The following is a 13330-nucleotide window of genomic DNA, read 5'->3' as shown; positions in this document are numbered from 1 at the left end:
GAGGGGTGACACAGCTGCAAATAGAGAGCTCAGGACAATGCCTCTGTTCATACTGAGCACGTGGAAGTCCAGGTGAAGCTGAAGCACAGCCCGGAGTGGTTAGGATTGTCATTGCAATGTGGCAGTGAGCCAGCCCACAGCTTTTTCATCCACAGAATGATTGATTGATTTAATTTTTTTATGTGACTACCTTTACACCAGGCACACACAGTTTGCAGCAGTCTCCAGCACTCGTCTCCTCACACACAGCCCACTCCCTCCTTTACGGTGTCTGCTCACAACGGAAGGAATTCAAGACACCACCCCTACTCTCTGTCTTGTCAGTTCCACCATTCTAGTTTGGTAAAATGTTAAGTGTGTCCCTTCTTTCCAAATCCTTCACAGCATATTGTATGGCGTCTCCTTGCTAGCAGGATCCTGTCACTCTTGTGCATCAATAGATTTAGTCAAATTGTTATGGTTGTCATGTTCGCTTTGGACTGAGGAATGCCCTGTGTGTTCCACTCTTTCTAAATCCCACCCAGCCTAGAAAGGGTTCTCTGAGACACCCAGGCCCACCAGGCACCTCTCTGATTTCTCTGTGTTTTTTTCTCTCCTACCTAGCCTCTACTGACAGCTAGTAAATTGCTCCAGTAGCTCATGTTAGTGCACAAGTTTAGCACTTAGTTATGCTTCCTTTTATTATTTGATTCAGTTACTTAATTTCTATCTATTCAAGGAGATTGTCAAAGGCACAGATCGTGTGTTAGAATTTGTCATTTCTTTCCACGGCGTTGAGGACACCATGGGATCCCTGATACACTTAGTGGTTTATGAGCCTCCAAATAGTCCACTGTCTGTCAATAAATCTCTAGTGTACACATGAATCATTGGTACAAAATCCATCTTCGCCCATCTCATAGTGTCTTGCCATAACGGTAGAATCAAATTTTGGTCAAAATTCAAACTTTGATTTGATTAGCCTGAGATAGAATATTATACTGAGAACAGCTGGTTTCTAACTTGGATCCAGATCCTCCAAGTCAGAAAAATGGAACGTCCTCAGCTTCTGAGAATGCAAAAAGCCTTAATGTTTGAGTCAAAGTGGGGCATAACTTTGATCTTGCCTTCTATACTGTACAAGCAGTCTTTATACTCGGCTGTTTAAAGAGAAGAAAATAAATTTTGATCTAGTAAGAAACATCTTCCAAGGACTCCTATCTGTTCTTTTCCCGGAAAAACTTCAGACACTATACCATTTTCAATTTTAATTATCTTTGAAATGAAAAGGGACTTTAAATAAAACATCTTCCAATAAAGAGGAAACTTGATTCTAGGAAAAGAATCGCTTTCCAAGGCCCTTTCTCTCTCTCTCTCTTTTTCCTGTCCATCCACATTCTCCTAATTTTTAAAGTTTATCTCAAAGCATTCTGTACAGTCTGAAACGATGACAGACTCTCTGAAGATCTGGTTAATTGCTATGATCATGCCTTCGAGCAGTGCAGTACACATTGATGAGCTAATTCACATTGTGTTGAAAGTGGCTTAATGATTGAGTCCTCTATGGGGTACATTTATTTAGATGGTTCAACTCATTTTTCCACTTTACGATGATGCAAGAGTAAGACCCATTCAGTAAAAACTGTACTTCAAATTTTGAGTTTCCATCGTTTCCTGGGTTGGTGATATGCAGTACCATGCTCTCCCATGATGCAGGGTAGCAGCAGAGAGCTGGAACTCTTACTCAGCTGTGTGATCGGGGTAAACAACTGATACTCTGCAGTGCGCTGTGTTGCCAGAAGATTCCGCCCAACCGCAGGCTAATAGGAGTGTTTAATGTAGGCCAGGCTAAGCTATGATATTCAGTAGGTTCCGTGTATTAAGTGCATTTTCAATTTACAATGGGTTTATCAGGGCATAACCCCATCTTAAGTTGGGGAGCATCTGTATTCCAAGTGGAGCGTGCCTCCAGAGAAATGGCACGTTGAAATTTCAGGCACTTTTGTACTTCCGTGATGAAGACATTGTTTGGATAAAGGAGCCTTCATGACACTCTTTGAGAAGCACATGGTAGATCACTATTTTGCAGAGTGTCACTCATGCAGTTATTAACAGAGCCCCGTGGGGTAGCCACGAAGGAAGCTGGGCTTAGCATCTACCAAACGACCTCAAATCGCCCTCATGTTTCCCTGAGTCCTCGTGAGTGCCTGTGGCCCCCAGACTTCTGACTGTAAGAGCAGAAATAGGGACTGCAGCTTCCAGATTCTGCCGGCCCTTCCCCAGAGGAAGCGAAGCTGACAGCTCTTAGGTCTGTAATAAGCCTTTTACCTCAAAGCGTTTACCTCCTCCCTGCCACTGTCTTAACAAGGACTGGCATTTCACACACCGTTGTCCCAGATATGTGCCAGGGTTGGTCCTGCATTTAGATGGGAAGAGCTCACAGCTCATAAGTCCGTAATGGGCTTCCGTATTAAAATATTTGCTTCACCGGTGATTTCGGTCCCCGCCATCATTTCGCATACCGTTGTCTTGGAAACGCAATGGCGTTTGTGGAGCTTCACTGCATCAGCTCTGGGCCCCAGCCCTGCTCCGCCGAATAGAACATGAGGCAGATGGGAATGTACTTTCACGAAGAGTTGACTTATAATGGATTTTTTAAAACACTGCCTGACTGCGTCCAGGGACGAGCCCTCCGATGCTCTGACAACGCTCTCATTCCTTATTCTCCTGCATACTCTGAGGTTAAATGAGCAATATGCAAAAGATGCTGGGGAAGGCAGTGTGGAAATTAATGCAGTTCCCACAAACTGGAATGAGGGATGTTTTAGGTTTTTGGCAATCATGCATAATTAAACATTCCTCCATAAAGAAGTGACTGCCTAGAGCCTTCTTGGAATAGTTTCTGTTGCTAAATTTCTACTGTATGCCAAGCATTTCACGTTTAATCCCCTCAACAAACCCAGGGGGAAAGTGGTAATATCCCAGTCTATCCAGTTAATAAGGTGGTTCTCCTAGGACCAAGATTTAAGCCTGGGGCTGAGACAAAAGTCTCTCTGCAATGTTACATGACCTGTAGTCATTTATTTTGTTTTAGAGCACCAGGTCCTTCCAGAACAGAATCTAAAAGACAATCACACTTACAGGAGGAGGTGCCGTTTAAACTCTTGTAGAGGAGGCAGTATTGAAATGCCAGTCGGAAAACCTGACTTTGCTCCCACCTGGCTGTGTCACCTTAGGCATGTCATTTAACCTCTCAGTGTCAGTTTCCTCAGCTAGGCTTGTGTTCCTGTTTTTGGGTTAGATGAGTTTTAAGTTTGCTTCAACCTTTGTGTGGTTTTGTGATTCTATGACGTGGGTTTAGTTTACTGTTTAAGGCACATTTTGGAATGCATTGGGTCCTTAAGAGGAGGCGTTTTAGAGATAGGTGGTGTGGATTTGACCTCATTTGCCATATTTCACCAAGGGTTTCCCCTGCCCCATTCGCCCTTACTGGCCCAGAGCCTCAGTTCAGGGTCTGGCGTATTGAACTGGCCCCTTTTCTTGTGCTGCTCTTCAGTCACTACTTGAGCTCCCAGCTGGGTGGCCTCAGCACCCAGGATCAAGGGGGAGAGAAGAGGAGGGCTTTTCACAGTGGACTGACCTCAGCAGGTGGCATCTGCAGTGTCTGTTACATGTTACACTTTGTTCAACTTTTACTGGCCTCAGGGCCCTTGCACGTGCTATTCTCACCACCTACAATGATCACTCCAGGTGGATCACTTTTTTTTTTTAGGTCTTAACTCACACATCCATTGCGGCCTACCCTGGCCGACCTATCTAAAATTCTAAACTGTCTCCTTTCTTTTTCACCACTATCCCCACAATGCTCTGGCCCTTCCTTTGTTTTTTTATAGTATGCTAGGCTTTATATATGTAGTTAATTTTACGTATACATATGTAAAATTCTCCTGTATTGCATACTACATGTTATATATTTTAGGTAATTTTCCATTGCCGGTCTCTCCCATAAGTCTGCAAGAAGTTGCCTGATAGCTTAGATTTTTGTGTGTTTTGTGTATTTTGTTCACTGCTCTATCTCCAGTGCCCAGCGCAATGTTTGGCACAATATCCAGTAAATATTTTTAAGTGGAGTGCCCAGGAAATAGTGGCTATGGAGTTCTATCGCTTCCCCCTCAAAAAATACCCTTGCCTTCCCTCAAGGTACCCTATAAAATAAATATAAACCGTTGATATTTTCTCAATAACGTATGGATAAAAGTGTCTTTAATAAGACACTTTGCTTTTTGTAGAATCTTTGTCTTTGCTGTTTGTAGAATCTTTGGAATTTAATCATAAGAATAACTCCCTTATGAAGCAAATACAGTTGATGACAAGCTCCCAGCTCCTTTCCAACCAGACTGCAGCCATCATTGTGTCATCTTCCATAGATATTCTGGGGCTGCCACTGTGAAATAGTACCTGTTTTCTGCTTTATACTGAGAGAAAAAATGGAAATTGATGGGGGAAAAAAATAAAACCCCCAAACTCATGCTGCCACTATAGTACTAACTGTGGAGTGAAATAAACTAAGTTTGTGGGTTTTTTTTTTTTTAATGTAAGTAATTCATTGAAGGAACTTACTTAATCCAGGCCAAAATCTAACTTTCTTTTTTTTTCCTTATGTGACTCTTCAAATTGTTTGCAAGGTCATTTCTCTCCAAGTTTGAGAAAGTGTGTCTATTCTCAGACCACTAAGTGCTCAGCATTCAATAAAAAATGGTCTCAGTGAACTTCTCACAGTGTGAGCTCCAAATCATACTCGTTCCAAGCGAGAAATTATCTTTTGAAAAATGAAAGATAAGAGACCTGTGGGTTATATAAATTTTTCAAGAGCTTTAGATGGATGATGGAACAGGGAAGATTGTATTTGTCCTTGGTAGTAGGTCCCACTCCCCACTTAAGGTATAAAAATAAGAATTACTACCCCAAATTTTAAACTGAGTTTTAAGAATAAATTTAACATTAAATTTTCTAAGAAAATCATTAAAGTTCTATATAAATTTAATCATTAATGTTTGCTAATTTTACCAGATAATATATCTCCGCCCCCCCCCAACTAACTGATACACTTCACCTATTTGATCAAATACAGAGTATATAGGTCTATTATGAGAGATTTCTACTTTACAAATGACTCCAAAATCTTAGTGGTTTTAACGTCATAAAAGAAGGAGAAAGGAGCCCTGGTACCCACTGGTGTGCTCTGCAAAACCAACCATGGTCTCCTTTATATAATCCAAATGCTTTGAATGTGATACTGCCACAGAAGTCTACAAAGCAGTCTTCCCCAAGTCCGTATCAACCCTTCAGATGGCCTAATGCTCAAATAAGAAGAAATGCTACATTTACTGTTGTGTTGCCCTAGCACCTGTCATAGTTGTAGGAAGAAACAATATTGAGTAAAAGAAAAATGGGTTGGATTGAGAATCAAAACCCTAGATTCTACTAACATTTTTTGGGTAAGCTATTTACCTTCTCTGTAAGGTAAGGTAAGACGAGGGTGAAATTGTAACACAAGGGTGAAAAGATTATCAATTCCAGGGCCCATACAAGTAGCCCCATTCCTCCTGACCGACAATACTTATAAAGCAGGTCTTTGACATTTGGTTGGGTTAGGATTTGATCTAAATATCAGACATAACAAAATATTCCTCTGCTTAAACTTCTCAATTCTGTGGCACAAAGCATTTCATGACCTGGGAGTCCCCAGTATGATCGATGGAAACTGACTCTATCCTCAGCCCTTGAGAACCCTGAGCAGTCTTTCCCTGAATCCTTTTGGGCGATTCTTGCCAGAGGCCTTGGTTAGGTAGCTCCTCACACACACGCACTGGGCTGAGTACCCCAGAGGGACCCTTTGCAGATCCCTAAAGTTCTCTCTCTGTACAGCTCTCTCCTCTTCAGGATGCTGTCTTAACAACTCTCATTGCCACGATGTCCCCAGAATCTCAGCTCCATCTCCTTAACCCCGGGTGTCAGCCAGGCTCTGTCTGCGTTTCCCCCTCCTGTGCTGTGGCTTGGAAACTCTTGTAGGCATAAGCTAACATAATCATAGGGCTCACCTCGTTTGTTTCCTGTCTCTCAGAGATCATTGTCTTTCATTGCCTGATGCGCTGTGTCTTGAAAACCACCTTCGTGGATTTTGTCTTTTTTTTTTTTCATTGTTTTAGGCAGGAGGGCAAATACGGTTCCTGTTTCTCCACCTTGAGTGGAAGCAGAAGTCTTCCAGTGTTAATGACCATGGCTAGCAAGTCACCTACCCTTTCAGAATTTAGGGTGGCTTTTTATCCCCTGCATAATGGATGTGATACTACTTTATAAACCTGCATGTATTGCCTTCTCCCTGGCAGGTTCATTATTTTTATTGACTTTTTCACTTATAAAACTGTCCATGTGAAACCACAACATGTCAGGGGACTTACATTCTTTTTTTTTAAAGAAACAATGGCTATCATTTCTCAAAATATCCTTTAGGTGGTAGCACATCTTTTGAACAGATTTGTCACAATGGCCCAATGAACATTTAGGCTCCTAAATACACTGAGATAAAGGGAAAATGATGCAGAAATCCCTCTGACTTAAGGACTACTCACACACAAGTGCACTGGTCTAACATAGTTAATTCTGTCTGTTTTTAATCCAGACACTGAGCAGAGACCAGAAATAGCCTTAAAGGCTTTCCTGAGCCAGAAAAAAGGAAGACTTAGTTGAGAATGTGATCCATTATGAGTGCTTTCTGTCTGCATCGCTGATTGTTTGGCCTTACACCAGAGAAATGTGTTCTTGATGTTGACAGCCCGGCAGACAGATCATCTTGATCAAAGACCTACTTACAACATTTACTGCCTTCTGGAAGCAACCTGAGACAGTAAACAACAGAGAAGAGTCCCAGCTTCCCTTGAGAGACACAAACCTGGTTCTTAACTATTTTGCAGTCATGTTACAAACCACTATCTTAGCAAAGTGCATTCAAGGAATTTGTTTTTCTAACATAAAATTTTAACTATGGCTATTTGAACATGATCTTTAGATTTAAAGTGGTTTCATGTCTGCTGAATCAAAACTGCCATGGGACAAAATTAGTTTGGTTGGTAACCTGGGAAACCTGCCAATTACAGACGACCTAAAGTATTCAGTAAATAATTTGGGTCAATGTTTTATAGTAGGAGAATCTGAATATCTATCAAAACCAGCTCTTTAGTGCAAATGTAGTATACTTTGACACATACTTTGTTTGCAACAGTTTTTCCAGAAATGTTCTTAAAATCTACAGAATGGTGTTTTTCTTCAAGGCTTCCCACACCTGAAGTCAAATCTACCTGAGAGCATGTTTTCAGTGATGCTTAGGAGAATCAGAAAAAATCTAAAACTCCCTTTTGCTATTGAAAATTTGAAAATACGAATATTGCTATGGCTGGTTTGGTCTGCCCAGCACTCTCTCACACCCCTGTTCTCTAAAAAAACATTTCCTCATCCCTCATAAAGACCAAGACAGATCACCTGTTATTAATATGTCCATTTCACTGAGCGTGGAGATTGGCTTGACATAGGAACATGAGGCAGGCTAGGCTCATCAGGCTAACTCTTCCTCAGTTCTCTTCCTCAGTTCTCTTCCAAAAGGAACTGGCAGGAAAAAGTCTCTTCTTGTCTGTCTGCTTGAAGATTTATTATTTATTAGGATGTCACTTTATGTGAGGGAACATGTTTGAGGACTGAGAGAATAAAGCTGGCATGTTGAAAATGGAGAGAAGGAATGTGCCAATGGTACTTGGGTCTGTTTTCATCCCTTGTCCTTCCAGAAGTTTAGGAATATGAACCAATGATTTACTGTATCTCACACTGTTTAACATTGAGCTTTTAGTCCTTTGATTATATATTATAGTTCTAATATAAGCAGATAATGAAATAAAAATATGAATTTATGTTTTCATCCTGATTAAAGATATCACTAATAATTTTTGAAAATTTTTAACCAGAAAAAAAAGTCATTTATTGCTTAAATTTAAGAAATTTGGTATTCTAAACAAGGGAGATAGTTGAACAGGTTTTAGAATTTCATTGTGAAAAATAAAGCACATTAATAAAAATAATAAAAGCCAAAATAATCTTTTCCTTATTAGTAAATGAAACAACAAAAATATTAATATCAAATAACTTTTTACAATCTAGTCCTTGACATTTTATGTTCTTTTGGTAAAGGGCCTAAAATTGTATAAAATATGAGAAAACAAAAATTGCTAAGAGAAAATTCTCTTTGCCTAAGATGAAAATGAAAGGAAATGAAGAGACATAGAATGTCAAAGCTCTAAAGGAGAAGAAACAAGCCCCCTGGGCAGTTCAATGTTATGTCTCTGAGATGCCTAAGTGATTTTCAGGGTTGCATTTCCACATTTTATCCTGTTTCCTTGCATGGGTGCTTTGCTCCTTCCAAACCCATCTTCTCTGGCTACAAGTCTCAGCTCAGATGGAGACTTCCCAGACCACCATGTTGCCCTTTCTCTCACTCCTATGGATCATTGACACTGATTTGGTGCTTATGATTAGCTTTACAGTAAGAATATTGATTATTTTTCCCATTATAAAAGCATGCTGAAAGCAAACAAAAACACTCAGCAAATAAGAAGGAAAAGAGTCTTCCAAAGTCTCCCATCTCAGGAATAACTGTTAAGAGTTTGGTGTATTTCCTCGTGTAGTTTCTGTTGCTAGTGATGCAGTGGTAATCTTACTACATCCAAGTGTGTATTTCCTTTTTTTTCCTCTGAGCATTGAGACAAAATGCTCACCTTATGTTACCCTTAGGTCTACATGTCCATATTTTATTTATTAGCTGAAAGATGATATTGAATATTTAATGATTTTCATCTTCGACAAGTATAAATGGTAACATAGCTAGTCATAAACTTTTTCTAGTAATATCACCTCTTAAAAGTTTATATGTAAACTTCTTAGAAATAGAGTGGACACAGAGGAAAGCTTCATATCACATTTCTTCTACGTAGTAGAAATTATCAAGAGAACAGGGTGAATGAAAAGAACTATTTTTTAAAAACTATTCGAAGAAAATATCTCTGAGATTAAAAAAAAGGACAAGAAAGTTTTTTTATATTGACTAAGCTTTCTAATTGCTACATAAATAAATGTGTCCTTACACTAGTAGAATTTCTGAATTCCAAGCATTAAAAAAATGTTCTTAGAGGCAGAAAGAAAAATCAGTGTGGCATCAGGCTGCTAGCATATAGTGTTTCAGGTAAAGCAATATTGGGAGACTGTTCAGTAAATGTTTAGAAAATTAGCCTTTTATTTTAAAAACATATGTCAAAAAGAGTTCTAGGTTAGTCAAAACTTTTCACTAAGTGATAGAAGATAATCTAAAAGATGTTTTTTATATTGGGCTGGGAATTGCAAAGAATGATTCGAATGATTTAGTTATGGAAAGTTGTAAATTTTTACATGGTTAAAAAAAATGTCACCACAAAAGTCTCAAAAAAACATATGTATAAGATACCATTCAGGGAAAGTTAATGTCCTTAATATATAATAAGATTAAATAACTAATAAAAAAATGAAACCCCATTCCAAATGAAAAGTGGGCAAAATATATACTTTGACAATTGAGACAGAGAAATCATCAATAAATATACACAACTAAGTTTAGATATACACAAGATATACACAACTAAGTTTCCTTTAGGAGATGAAAAGGTATCTTTAACCATCTGTTGAGTAAATGTCTTTGAAATGATATGGATGGGATAGTGTTTCTCAAACTTATACAAATGGAGATTCTTAGACTCAATCCTTTTTGATTACTGTCTAGTTGGTTGGCTGTAAGACCCAGTGCTGTGTATGTCTAGCCATCTAAGGTAGGTAGTCAGTTCTGAAAACACATTTTAAGAAACATTGGCAAAGTATTAATAGTGAGGAGAACAAGCCTCTTTGTATGCTATTGGTCAGGCTGTAATTTTTCATAATGTTCTCATAACCTAAAAAAAATATCATTTTAAGGGCTATCTGGAAATATGTGTTAAAATTTTAAATTTGTCTATCTTTTAATCAGCAATGCTATTTCTTAGAATTTTAACACAATATTTATTGTATTTTTAAGTAATTGTCTGATAATTAGGTAAAGGTAGATATAGTATTGGTTAGGAAACTACTTATATCAGCACAAAAGTAGAAATAACCCTAAATGTCTACTAGAAGAAGATTGATTTTATTATGGTACATTCATTCATAGAATACTAAGCTACCATGTAAGGTATGAAGTAAATCTGCATTGTTATTACAGAAATAACCAGGAGGTGCTAAATATGTGTGCACTGGGTAGGGCAATATAGAGCAATATGTATGGTTTGATTCCAATTATGTGTATATGTTTATAGATAAAAGTCTGGAAAGTTATACGCAATACTTAATAATGGTCCTCCCTCTCTTGGGATTTTTTATATCTGTTTTACACACTTGAATATTGTGTTTTTGAGTGTGTGTGTGTATGTGTGGTGAATAAATAATAAAAATACTTTTAGGTAGTTCTGTTCAAAGTAACCCTAGACTCTATTCACAGTGAGAAGAAACATTTGGCTAGTAAAGTTTTGATAAACTTCTCTCATGTAAAAGGAGTCAGGTTAAATTTATGAGGAATGAACTTAAGCCTGCTTCAATGGATAGAGTGGGATTGGGCCAGACTATATTATAAAACAAGTTCCTTGTAAATTAATATGATTCTTCAGGAGATAGGCTTCAATCAGATTTTTTTACTGAATTTAGAATGTGTCTGAATTCAGAGGAAAAAAATATTCAGTTGACTAGAACCATAAAGCTTAAAGCAAAGTTTGTCAGAGGTGAAATTAGAACATGTATTACCAGGAAATACCTATGCAGAAGAGAAGTTTCTCTGTGACGCTCATAAAAAGAACATCATAATGGAGCAAAATTAAACATTGATAATCTTTTTCAAAAAAAGAAAAAAGATAAGCTGCATAGTGAGTTGTAGAAAATTTATTAAAATTAAAGACTGCAGCAGATTTCATTAAAAGCTACAGTTCTAAGTTCAAGAGCAGAAAATGTCTTTAGCTTTTAAAATTTAATTTGGTTTATTATGAAAGAAATAATTAAAATGTAATTTGAAATCACTAACTTTCATTTTCTTAAAGTCGAACAGTAGCAAGATGGCTTGAGGGAAAAGCCAGGGCCAAGAGGCAAACATTGGATAAAAAATGATTCCTAAGGGCTTACAAACTTAATACAAATTAACCTTTCCTAGTAATTAGTGTGTAATTCCCATTCCAAAGATGAGCAGTGTTAAATTTAAAATAGCAACTAAATTGACAATAATATGCTTATTGGCAATGTATATTGCTATCTACTAAGTGTCTACACAGTAGAGTTGTAGTAATGAGGTCTCATTTAATTGAAAGTAACACATACCCAATTCAAACTAACTTAAATAAGAAAGAGGGGAGCAGAATTTACTGTCTCATATAAGAAGGAAATTCAAAGGGCTGCGGTTGTGGCTTATAGCAGTTGAATTCAGGGACTCAAACCATGTGTCTTCAGGGTTCTCTCTCCTTCCCTTGGCTCTGTTTTCTCCTGTGCTGATTTTATTCTCAGATGGGCAGCAGCTCCTAGAGTCTGAACAGAAATGCCCTTGGCCAAAAACATCTTAGGAAACTTCTTAGGAAGGGCTCTTATTGGCCCACTGGAGTATCATGTCCAATCCCGGGGCCACAGGAATGTCAGCTTCCACTAGGCATGGAAGGGAAAGCTCCTAGATACTCTGAAAGTAACAGGAGTTCTCCATATCTGTCAGGCAACCTTTATATCTTAAGAAATTCTGCACATGAGGCCGTCTGCTAAGAGCCATAAGAAAATAGAAAAGTATGTTAGACAAAATTCAGGCATTTGTGCCTTAACATTGATGTTAACAAATATGCCTGAGAATGATGCAGATGAGAAGTTCAAAAAGAGTTAAGAGTTTCACCGAGGAGGTAAGGATTAAACCAGATCAAATTTGAAGCATGAATAGATGCTTAAAGAGGCAGAAAAGAGTGGGGAATGGCAAAAAGCAAAGATTGAGAGAAAATATTTTTAATAGGTTTGGTCAACAGGGTTTTGACTATTAAGTTGTTTTGGGGTGACATTGGCTCATGACTGTAGGTGTCAAGATCTATTTTACTGCTTAGGACTCTTCAGGGGCAAGCATTTTAATGTAAAGTAATAAACACAGGGGCAGGAATAAACTTCCCTTCTGGAAACTATTGCCTGCATGTTTCAAAAGGGGTGGGTTTTTTCTTTAATATTTATTCCCTTTAAACCAGTTATTCCACTTTTAGGAATCCTTCCATAAAAGAACCTAAAATGCAAACAGCTGTTTGCACATTTAGGAATCCTTCCATAAAAGAACCTAAAATGCAAACAGCTGTTTGTACTGTACTGTACTTCTTATTATTCATATTTTGAAAAATTAGAAAATGTAGAGTGACCAATAAAGGGGAAATGTGCAAATTATATTCCATTTATATACTAGTGTATGCAATCATTTTAAAATGTCTGTCAAAAAAGAAAACTTTTTGAAACGTTAAATTGCTCATTGCCATGTTAGCTACGAAAAAGCAGTATGCAAAATTTCATGGACCTTAGTCAAGATTTATCAAATGAATTAAGAGCGGGCCGGGCGTGGTGGCTCAGGCCGGGCGTGGTGGCTCACGCCTGTAATCCTAGCACTTTGGGAGGCTGAGGCGGGCGGATTGCTCAAGGTCAGGAGTTCGAAACCAGCCTGAGCGAGACCCCGTCTCTACCAAAAAAAATAGAAATAAATTAATTGACCAACTAAAAATATATATACAAAAAATTAGCCGGGCATGGTGGCGCATGCCTGTAGTCCCAGCTACTCGGGAGGCTGAGGCAGTAGGATCGCTGAGCCCCGGAGATTGAGGTTGCTGTGAGCCAGGCTGACGCCACGGCACTCACTCTAGCCTGGGCAACAAGTAAGACTCTGTCTCAAAAAAATAGAAAAAAAAAAAAAAAAAAAAAAAAAAGAGCGTAACTAAGTGGATGTGTGTGTGTTGTGTGTGTGTGTGTGCACATGTGTGTGCAGAGAGACAGAGAAAAGGTGGGGGAGGAAAGAGAATACACTGGAAGGAAATAAATGGCGGCAGTAGTAGTTATTCATTCTTTCCACAGCCATTTATCAAGCACCTATTTGTTGGGCATGGTGAGAACCAGAGGTCAAAAGAACAAAAGCATCAGAAGGGAAGACACCAAGGAAAGACGTAAGTAGAGAGCTGCTGAGTACAGTGGAGGAGAAATTCAT

General features: G+C 38.5%; 1 long non-coding RNA gene across 3 annotated transcripts in view; it reads left to right on the top strand.

Moving 5' to 3' along the window:
• Positions 1-13330, top strand: part of LOC142865020 (uncharacterized) — a 585997-nt gene that overhangs the window by 519214 nt on the left and 53453 nt on the right. For all 3 annotated transcript variants that reach the window (XR_012915320.1, XR_012915321.1, XR_012915322.1), the window contains one exon: positions 13201-13289. This is a non-coding gene — a long non-coding RNA (uncharacterized LOC142865020). The remainder of the gene's footprint in view (positions 1-13200; positions 13290-13330) is intronic.

This window comes from Microcebus murinus, chromosome 28 (genome assembly GCF_040939455.1).
Source record: "Microcebus murinus isolate Inina chromosome 28, M.murinus_Inina_mat1.0, whole genome shotgun sequence".
NCBI lineage: Eukaryota > Metazoa > Chordata > Mammalia > Primates > Cheirogaleidae > Microcebus > Microcebus murinus.
This window is presented reverse-complemented; position numbering and strand designations above follow the sequence as displayed.